An 11,776-nucleotide genomic window follows, 5' to 3' on the forward strand; every position below is an offset into this window, starting at 1 on the left:
ATGTTAAGCAAAACAAGCAAATGGCAAAGGAACTCAAACAAAGTGTTACTACTTAAATATAGTATAAAAATAAGCAGAATTCTATCAATATCATGCGATATGGCTTCAACCACATTGAAAGTATTTTATTGCTGAAGTTGAATGGAGGTTACACAGGTGTCTATGATGTTATTCTGTACATGTTTTCTGCCTCAAATATTTCATCATTAGCTGTTTAAAAACGCATCGCACGTTATGTATTTTGTACAACAGGAATGGCCCTGGCTCTCATGCTGCCACTCTCCTGTCCCATGCCCCGAGGGTACGTTATTGGTAGTCATGACCCTCTTTCTCTCTCAAACCGGTTGTAGCCTCAGAACCATTTTCATCACAGAATGCCCTGACATCATCAGCCACTGATCAGAGTTGGAGTAAGAGAGAAACCATTTTGCTCTTTCTAATTTGGAACTTGTATTCGCTTTTTATCTCGGTAGTTTAATTAGCCTGACATTTCATTTCAGAAAGTATAAAATTTTTAAATAGAATCTTTTTTTGATCTGAAGGAGAAACAAAGAGAAGGGAGACACCTCAGCATTTATCATTAGGTAAATGTGTCTCCGCAGGGGAAACTACACAGTGTTCAGTGAGCTGTTTTGTTGGCCCGTGTCTCTTTTCTTCTGTATCTTTTATGTCCCCCACTTCTTTCCATCCCTTCTTCAAAATTATATTTGAGTATTGAGGCAGCGCCCCCGGGGCAGGTTGGGAGGAGGTGTTTTAAGTCTTAGGGTCAAGTAAACATTCAGATTCAAATGACTATCACAGGCCACACACCTGGCCCCGGCCAGCTGAGAGAGACAGAGCACAGGAACAAAGCTTCCCGACAGGGCACCACCAGGTTCTCCACATGCAGGGGACCTTGGAGCAGTCCACACCAGCAGTAAGGCACGGCAACTCCACTCATGTGCAAGGATCTGAGAGCCCCACCGTGAACCTGCAGGGGCAGCCCTGCCTTAGAAGCTTCAGGCTCTGCAGAAAGCAATGTCTCTTGTAACAACTCCATAGGCATAATTTCCAGCATCCTCACAAGAGACCTGCCTCATAGTAGGAGTCACCAAGCTTAGGAAAGCCCAACGCATCCTATCAGGTATTTGCAGTTCTCCCAGTCCAGGACTTACTTGTCCTTCTTAGGCAACGCTGTATGGTGATAGAGTTGACATACCACCTTATCAGGACACCAGGGGAACAGAACCAGAAAGGTAACTGAATGACAACTTCTCATGCAGGAGAAGAAAAACATTTTGTCAAGCCTTTCTACATGCAATCCTTTACACATGGAACTGGTGTTTACCTTCTGTCCTCAAACATTTCTTGAGAATCCATTCAATGCAAAATGCTGTGGAGAAATGTAAAAATTAGAGGGGCTCTTAAGTTAGTAGGTAAGTGAGAGCAATAGGTATACAGTCAACTTTAATAAAAAGAGGTGTATAGAAAGTACCCAGGAGAAGTGCTAAGATGGGCTCCAAAAGCCCTGTATTTATGATGATGCAGTCTTCATATTTAAAATACTAGTGACACAATAATATGTTCTACTTGATCTCCCACCTTTAATTTCTTAGTATAGATAATCGTCCACCTTTTCTGTCATAACCAAGCATTTCTTTTGTAATACCCAAGAAATAGCAAAAGCACTGAAAATATACATTTTGATCTCAGATTGATTGTGGAAAAAGGTGTGTTCTTTGGTGCCTCAGATTTTTACCATGGGGCCAAATTACCAGTAGGAAGCAGCATGAGCTGGAATTCATGGCCTTCATTTGGAAAGATTGCAAATCATTGACATCCTTCTATTTCTGTAAATATTTTAGAAAATTACAGTTGCCTAAATTCTGTAAAGAGGTATTAAGATTAAAATGTATATCTTCATTCACTTAGTTTAGTACAAGAACTTAGAAAGCACTCTTAAGGAGTGGTTTAATGGAATAATAGAAACTCCAAGTAACAACTAGAGTTGAGGTTTTCCATAGAACTTAAAATGTATAAACTTTTTTTGTTGTTGATATTGTTGTTGTTTTCTCTGAGAAGGAGTCTCGTTCTGTCACCCAGGCTGGAGTGCAGTGGCGTGATCTTGGCTCACTGAAACCTCCGCCTCCCAGGTTCAAGCATTTCTCCTGCTTCAGCCTCCCGAGTAGCTGGGAGTACAGATGTGTGCCACAACGCCTGGCAAATTTGTGTAACTTCCAATGAGACAGGGTTTCACCATGTTGGCCAGGCTGGTCTCCAACTCCTGACCTCCAGTGATCCGCCTGCCTCGGCCTCCCAAAGAATAAACATTTTTAAACATTTTAAATTGACCTTGCCTTTTAGAAATGGAGAAAGTTATCAGGGTCCTGAGCAATTCTAATCTACATTTACTTGCTCACATTGTTTACCAGGTGCATCTTCTCCAGCAAGTTCTTCAGCATCCTTTCCAGAAGCATTTGGCAGCCGAGAAAGCAGGCTACGCCTCACCTACTCCTTCCTGGGCTGAAGATCTCAGACTTAGTTGCTCATCTTAATTTGGGAAAAATAAATTAAGGAATTCTTCTATCATTAAGCACAACATAAAATAATCCGTTTGATAAATTCTTTCTTATCCACATTTTGATGCCAATCCCATGTTTGAAAATAATGATTATATATGCAGATATTTTTAGCCAATTAAATTGGAACTTATTTTTTGAAACATCTTCATGATCGTTTTTGTTCTAATCAGTAACTTTAATGCAATAATAAAGTGTTTTTGATAAACCACATGAGTTATTCTCATTATCTTATGACAGTTGTTATCAAAATGGATTAGTACATATTAATCTAGTATTTTCTGTAAGCTCAGCAGTTTGGAATACATCAGTAAGTATTTAGTTTTATTATGCTACTAGAATTTTTTTTCCTATCATAGAATTTTCAAAGATTTACTAAGGTAGATAAAATTTTAATAGTTTAAGGAACCTCATTTACCATTTAATCAGCTTATTTATTAATAATCAATACACAGCCAATTTTGCTTCATTTACACCTCCACACACTTCCCTCATATTCCTTGTTATTGCCTAAATTGAGATGTAATTTACATGTCCTCAATTATGTTTTGGGAAATGGAGACATTGTTTCATTTCCTCTACAAATATTTCTGTATGCCTCTCTAAATGTTAATGACTTAAAACACAAACAAACTCTGACACCATATGACCGTAAGACAAATTAGCAATAAATTCCTAATGTATAAAATTAAATATCCAGTCAGTTTTCAAGGTTTTTCTATTGTCTTGTAAATTGTTATTATCATCTTTATTTTATAGTTATTTTAATTGGGATCCAAATAAGGACTATACATTAAAATTAGATGAAAAGATGTCTTAAGTTTCCTTTCATATCTTTGAGTATCTCACCCATGTGTGTCACCTACATCTTTTTTCACTTGCACTCTTTTGGTTTATTTTGTTTTGATTGAAGAAACCGATATTATTTATCCTGTAGTATTTTGACACTGCATTTTTTGGATTGCATTTTGTGGTATTTATTAAACCTGTGATATAATTTGAATGTACGCTCCAAATCTCATTGATATGGTTTGGCTCCATGTACCCACCCAAATCACATCTTGAATTTTGACCCCCATGTGTGGATGGAGGGACTTGGTGGGAGGTGATTGGATCCTGGGGGCGATTCCCCCATGCTGTTCTTGTGATAGTGAGCGAGTTCTCACAAGATCTAGTTGTTTGATAAGGGTTTGGCATTTCCCCTTTGATCTCTCTCTCTCCTGCTGCCATGTAAGATATGCCTTGCTTCTCCTTCACCTTCTGCCATGATTGAAAGTTTCCTGGCCAGGCGTGGTGGCTCAAGCCTGTAATCCCAGCACTTTGGGAGGCCGAGACGGGCGGATCACGAGGTCAGGAGATCGAGACCATCCTGGCTAACACAGTGAAACCCCGTCTCTACTAAAAAATACAAAAAACTAGCCGGGCGAGGTGGCGGGCGCCTGTAGTCCCAGCTACTTGGGAGGCTGAGGCAGGAGAACCCGGGAGGCGGAGCTTTCAGTGAGCTGAGATCCGGCCTGGGCGACAGAGCGAGACTAAGTCTCAAAAAAAAAAAAAAAAAAAAAAAAGAAAGTTTCCTGAGACCTCTCCAGCCATATATAACTCTGAGTCAATTAAACTTTCCTTTCTAAATTACCCAGTCTCAGGTAGTTTCTTTATAGCAGTGTGAAATTGGACTAATGTATTCATGCTGATCTGTAATCCCCAATGTCGGAGGTGGGGCCTGGTGGGAGGTGTTTGGGTCATGGGGTTAGATTCCCCATAACTTGATGCTGTTCTCCTGGTAGTGAGTGGGTTCTTAGGAGATCTGTTGTTTAAAAGTGTGTGACACCTCACCTCACTTGTTCTTTTGCTCCCACCCTCTCCATGTGAGAAGCCTGCTCCTGCTATGCCTTCTGCCATGACTGGAAGCCTCCTGTGGCCTCCTCAGAAGGTGAGCAGATGCCAGTACCATGCTCCCTGTAAAGCCTGCAGAACTCAGCCAATTAGACCTCTTTTCTTTATGAATTACCCAGCCGCCAGCATTTCTGTATAGGAACAGAAAAACAGCCTAGCACAACACGTTTCTCTGCCCCTGTATTTCTGTAAATATAGAGCTTCAATCAGTTTCAGAACTGTTTTATTTGGCAAAAATACTTGAAATACAGAGCAAACATCTGCCTTGGTGAATTGCCACTATTTCTTCTGTAACTACATTTATGTTCTATTTGAATTTCACTTTGTGTTATCACTTCTATTTTTCTGTTGCAGTTTTAGCCCTGTTGATTAATTTCCACTTTTGATTATTCCTTTTTGTAAAACATCACATAGGCTTCTCACTGGGAGAGAAGGAGGCAAGACAATGACATGCATTGCTCTCTGTATGAACTCAGTAACAAATATGCAGTGATTGGCAACCTCATACTTTGAAAGGAGTGTTGGGTCACTGATCATGACTGCATCTGTTATTTAGGCTGTGATCTGTGGACTGAAGAACTAATAAGAAGTTTGTACTTTATGCAATTGCAGGTAAAATACCATGATAACTGAAATTAGAACCATGTTGGGGAACTCATGTCACTTAATTAAATCATGGTTCTCGGAACTAGGTAGAGTGTGATGGCCTATAACTCTTACCTTCCTGATGTTTTCTTTTTTATCTGCAATAAACATTTATATCTTTCCTTATATAGACTTTGAAATTGTCTATCAATTCTAGACATGTAGTTCTTGTTGCTATTGTGAATCACTTTTTATGCTACATTTTATAAATGAGCATCACTGGTATGTAGTATATAGGACAGTTTTTGGTTTCTAGAATTAATAGGTTGACTTTATTAAATTTTCAGTAGATACATCATCTGAGAATTTAAAAGTCTGTCTTTTTCATTCAAATAGTTGTTCATCCTATTGTTTTTTGGTTGTATGCATTGGCTAGAGACTTCAGGATAATGTCGAATAATATTAATGATAATATTGACTTTAATGGTGTATTAGTCATGTCTGTTATTTTCTGAATTCGATACTTTGACATCCAGGGCCTTGTTGCCCCTGGAGGGACTGCCCCTCTCAGGATAAGCTAATTCCTGGACGTAAGCAACTTGCTTGCATGTATGTTTACATATATAAACCAACCAATCCAGAGCTCATACTCCCTTCTTCATCCTTTATCACCCTCTATTCTTTATATCTCTTTATCCATCTTGATCCTTCTTTTTTTTTTTTCAGTTTCCAAGTCATTTTATTCAGAATTTTGTGTTTGTTTCCTGAATCAATAAATACTATACAAAACAATGTAAAAATGGCTACCATCACTGTCATATCCCTGCCCACTATCCGCCTGCCCTAATTGCCTCAGGGCCAGGTAGCCGACAACTAGGGACAGCCTCGCCTCCCCAGGATGCCATGAAATTATTCAAACTAGCCAATCCTAAGACTGGTTGCCCTGCCTTGCTTGTTCCTTCCTGTGGAAAGTGAAGTAAATATTCTTGCTTTTGCTTCCCCCGTCTTCTCTGCCTCCTGACTGACCTTGATGTTTCCCTGTTTTGCCTCTTCTGGTGTGAAGTGCCTACAGCTTCTAGGGAACCCTGAGTAGCAAAATAAACTACTTCCCTGATGACACTCATTTCTGTGTTCATGTGTCTTACCATACTGATTAAAACAAATCCTTGGTACCATGAAAATAAATGACATTTCTGTTCATGCTTTATTATTAAATATGCCTTTTGCTGTAGGTTTCTAATAACTTTTATCAGTATAAAAACATCTTCCTCAATTGCTAGCTTCTTCTGAAGTTTTAATTTTTTTTAACAAGGAGTGGTGTTGAATTTTATCAAGAGCCTTTTTTACATATATTGAAATAACTGTTTTCTCTCCTATGAGTTTTTCTAATAAAAACTATACTGATTGAACAAGGTTAAAATTAAAGTTTCATCAAAGACTCCCAAGACGTAATAGCTGTGATAGTCTAAATCACCATATGTAGGTTTTCATAGCAAATATCTGAGAACCTGCTCCACAAGTATTAATTCCCCTCACCTGCTTTAACAATGTGAAAGGATGTGGAGTGGAGAAGACTGCAGGGAGCTGTTGCCTCGCACTCTCCCCTACCTTGCCTTTGATAGTCATGTTTATGGAGACGAAAATAATGCACACTCTTAACCCTGGGTCTGGAGGAGGACTCTTTGGGAGGCCACCAGGACAACTGACCAAAAAACTCCTGGAACTAATAATAAACGTTGATAGCAAGGCTGCAGCATACAGGATTAGTATAGAAAAACCCATTGTAGTTGCTCTCCAGCACACCAACAATGAGCAATTGGAATTTGAAATTAAAAACACAATGCCATTTATGTTAACATTCCCACAACCACCAATGGAATACTTAGGTATACATCTAACAAAACATATAAAAGATCTATGAGGAAAACTGCAAAATTTTAATTAAAGAAATAAAAGAAGGACTAAATAGAGAGATATTCCATGTCCACGGACAGGAAGGCCTAGCATTAACAAAATATCAGTTCTTCCCAACTTGTTCTCTAGATTCAATGCAATCCCCATCAAAATTCCAGAAATATATTGTTTGGATATTGACAAATTGATTCCAAAGTTTATATGGAAAGGCTAAAACAAAAACAAAAACACAAACAAAAGCCAAAAAAAAAAACAAAAAAAACAAGAATCGACAACACAGTATTAGATGAAAATCAGGGGGAGTAACACTACCCAATTTCAAGATTTACAAGAAAACTGCAGCAATCAAGACAGTGTGGTATTGGCAAAAGAACAGATGAATAGATCAATGGAACAGAACAGAAAGTCCCAAAATAGACCTATACAAATATTTGACAAAGGGCCTAAGGCAATACAATGAGGAAAAGATCGTCTTTTCAACAGATGGCGTTGGAACAACTTAATATCCATATGCAAAATCAAAAATCTAGACACATATCTTACATCTTCCCCAAAATTTAGCTCAAAATGGATCATAGACCTAACTGTAATACACAAAATTATAAAATTTCTGGAACAAAGAAGAAAACCTAGATGACCTTGAGCATGGCAATGACTTTTAAAATACAACACCACTAATGGCATGATCCATGAAAAAAGTAATTGATAAGCTGGACCTCATTCAAGTTAAAAACTTCTGTGAAATGCACAGTCAGGAGAATTAGCAGACAAGCCACAGACTGGGAAAAAACATGAGTGAAAGACGTACCTGATAAAGTACTGTTATCAAAATATACGAAGAACTCTTAAAACAGCAATAAAAAAAGGAACAACACAGTCAAAAAATTGACAAAAGATCTAAACACACACCTCACCAAAGAAGATGTACAGATGGCTAGTAAGCATATGAAAAAATTGCTTAAAGTCATGTGTCATTAGGAAATACCAAATTAAAACTCATACCACTACCTACCTATTCAAATGCTTAAATACAAAACCCTGACAATACCAAACAATGACAAGGATAGGGAGCAAAAAAATTCTCATTTATTCTTGGAGGGAAAGCAAAATGAAACAGCCACTTTAGAAGACAGGTTGGCAGTTTCTTATACAACTAAACACACTTTTTCCATATGATCCTGCAATTGCACTCCTATTTGCTTAAGTGAGTTGAAAACTGATATTCACACAAGTGTCTGCACACAAGTTTCTAGCTGCTCTATCCATAATTGCTAAAATTTGGTGGCAACCAAGATGTCCCACAATAGGGGAATGAATAAATGAACTATGGTTCATCTAGACAATGGAATGTTATTCAGTGATAAGAAGAAATGAAGCCAAGATCATGCCACCGCATTCCAATCTGGATGATAGAGTGAGACTCCATCTCAAAAAAAGAAAAAAAAAAGTTAAAGAAGAAATGAATTATCAAGCCGTGGAAAGATAATGGAGTGCTATGGTTTGACTATGGATTGGCCCTTCCAAAACTCATGTTTAGGTTTGGTCCCCAAGGTGGCAGTGGTGGGAGGTGCTTTAAGACTCATTAAGATGGATTAATCTCTTTCAGGGGCTATGGGGTTAGCTTTCATGGGAATGGATTAGTTCCCATGAGATTGGGTTGTTATAAGCAAGGTTGTTGCTCCTGTTTTGTGCTCTTCAGCACGCAGCCACTCCTCCTTCCGCTTATCTGCCATGTGATGATGCAGTCAGCAGGCCTTCCCCAGACACTGGCACCATGCTGTTTGGACTTCACAGCCTCCAGAACCATGATCGAAAATAAATCTCTTTTTAAAATAAATTACCCAATCTCACGTATTCTGTGATAGGAACGGAAAATAGACTAAGATATGGAGGAACCATAAATGCATATTATTAAAAAAAGAAATCAATTAGAAATGGCTACATATGGTGATTCTAACTATATATTTTGGAAATGGTATAATTACGGAGACAGTAAAAAAGACCAGTGGTTTCCAGGGTTTAAAGGGGAAGGAGACATTGATAGGCAGAACCCAGAATTTTGGGACAGTGAAACTAATCTATATGATTCTATAATGGTGGATACATGCCATTGTACATTTCTGAAAACCCATAGATTGTGCAACATCAAGAGTAAACCTGAAGTAAACTGTTGACTTTGGATACTAATGATGTGTCAATGTAGGTTCCTCAATTGTTTCAGTATGATTTTTGTAGCATTTAGGTAGTGGAGGAGGCCATGCATGTGTGGGCACAAGGGACAAGTAGGAACTCCCAATACTTTTTGCTCAATTTTGCTGTGAATCTAATACTGGTCTGAAACATAAAGTCTATTTCAAAAAACAAAAAACAAAAATGGATGGCTTTAATGTAGATTAGATTGTGCTAAAGAAAAGAATTAGTGAATAGAAGTTAATGTCTGATTAATATACCCAGAATGATAAAGAAATGGAAAATATACACAATTAAGAGATAGGGGGGCTAGAGTTAGAAGTCCTAACATATATTTCATTAGAGTTTTGGAAGAAGCGAATTAGGAGGGGCAATGTTTGAAAACAATATAAATTACATTTTTCTGGAATAGTGAAAGACAGATATTTCTAGATTCAGAAACCTCAGTAAAATATCAGGCAACTTAAAAGAAACCCACAGTTATACCCACTGTGGCACCAAAGACAAAGGTCTTAAAATCATGCAGAGAGGAAACAAAGAGATGACCTAATAGAAATAATAATTTCACAACTGACTTCTCAACAGCAACAGTGAAAGGGAGAAGACAGTGGGGACAATTCCCTCAAAAAGCTGAGAGTTTTTGCTGTCAATTGAAATTTTACATCTGTTGAAACCATCTTTGAAGAATGAGGGTGAAGTAAAGATAATCTAGGAAAAAAAGAAGTCAGCCATAACTCAACTCCTAGGCAATAATGTGTGTGTGTGCGTGTGTGTGTGTGTGTGTGTGTGTGTGAAACCAAAGTGTTCCAAACTCCGTGCATTTCCTAGGTTAAAGTTGTTTAACTTGGGACTTTATTGAGTATGGATATTATCATTATAACTAGCCATTCAAAAAATAGACACAGTATAGAACTTTTCAACAAGAAGCTTAAAAAGGGGAGTAAGAACTCTTAAAACAGCAATAAAAAAAGGAACAACACAGTCAAATGAAGTAGACTAATCACATGAAGTAAACAAGAAAGGAAGATAAAAACTCCAGAAAAATCCAGGGTAATAGGAAATACAAAACAAGATGTTAAAAACAAATACACATATATAATCATAGTAAGAGTAATAAGAAGAGTCCATTCGTGGTGGCTCATACCTGTAATCCCAACACTTTGGGAGGCCAGGGCAGAAGGATTGCTTGAGGCCAGGAGTTAGGGACCAGCCTAGATGACATGGTGAGACTTCTATCTCTACAAAAAATAAGAATTATCCAGGCTTAGTGTCATAAGCCTGTAGTACTAGCTACTCGGGAGGCTGAGGCAAGAGGATGGCTTGAGCCCAGAAAGTTGAGGCTGCAGTGAGCTATGATCACACCACTGCACACCAGCCTTGGTTACAGAATGAGACCCTGTTTCCAAAAAAAAAAAAAAAAAAAAGAAGAAGACAGAAAGAAAGAAGGAAAGAAAGAAAAAAGAAAATTTAAAAAGTAAAAAGAATAAACTTGCAGTTCAAAGATAATAATTCCTGAACTAGATATAAACACAACAAAATCCACTAGATGTCATTTACAAGTAACAAACATAGAACATAAAGGCATAGAGAGTTTGAAAGTGCATGATTAGATTTGTCAGGCAAATACCTGAAAAAAGACGATACAGCTGCATGAGTACGAGATAAAAAGCAGAAAGCATTGCATGGTGATAGACGGTTCAATTCACCAGGAAGTCACATACATAATTTTTGTTTACACTTAATAATAAAGTGTCAGAATATAAGGCACAATTCACCAGAACAATGAAAAGATATTGACAAATCTGCCCTCAGAAGATTTTAAAATGTCCTTCTTAGTTATTGATGGATGCAACAGACCAGATAACAGGCTGCAGGCAGAAGATTTGTGCAACATGCTTAACAAGCTTGTTCTAAGGAACATGTATAGTACGTTGTACCCAAGCACACATAAACCATCTGTAAAAATGGACCACACATCAAGCCATAAGTCTCAGGCACACTTCAAAGGTTCAATTCTCATGGACTTGGGTCATTTCAGTATCATACTAGCCAAGATTCCTATGATCAAACAAAATATGTGGCTTAAATACTCATTCTCCTCTTTGAGGACCTACTGTAAAATCTTAGTTCATAGTCTATCATGTGACAGGTTAAATCGTGTTTTCTGTAAACTCTACCAAACCCTGTGGTTTTTGTTGCAGTTGGCCTATTACATGGGTCTTTGCCCCAGTGGCAGCATTATAAAAGAAATTATGGAGTTTTCATAAGCTGTGATGTAGTATTACTGCCTTATACTATTAATTATATATTGTTCATGATATATTATTATCCTTGTACTCCCTCTCTAATGTCCAATTTCCCCCAGCTTTTGCACTCCCCCCCACCTCCAGTATCTCACTAAAATTTTCATAAAGGAACAAAGTTTACTGCATTTTCAGGATAAATCTAAATAACCCCACTCAGGTATAGCTAGTACTTGTAAAGACCTCTCAGCCAGACACCAAAGATTGTGTTCCACTTGAGTGAAAAGCACAGAGTTGACGATAATCATGAGAACCCTCTATTCAAGGACTTGCCTGGTTCTATTTGTCAGCATTTTCTTAACATGAGTGACTCCATTTTGATTCTGACACCTT

The sequence above is a fragment of the Macaca nemestrina genome, chromosome 9, assembly GCF_043159975.1.
Source record: "Macaca nemestrina isolate mMacNem1 chromosome 9, mMacNem.hap1, whole genome shotgun sequence".
Classification (NCBI taxonomy): domain Eukaryota; kingdom Metazoa; phylum Chordata; class Mammalia; order Primates; family Cercopithecidae; genus Macaca; species Macaca nemestrina.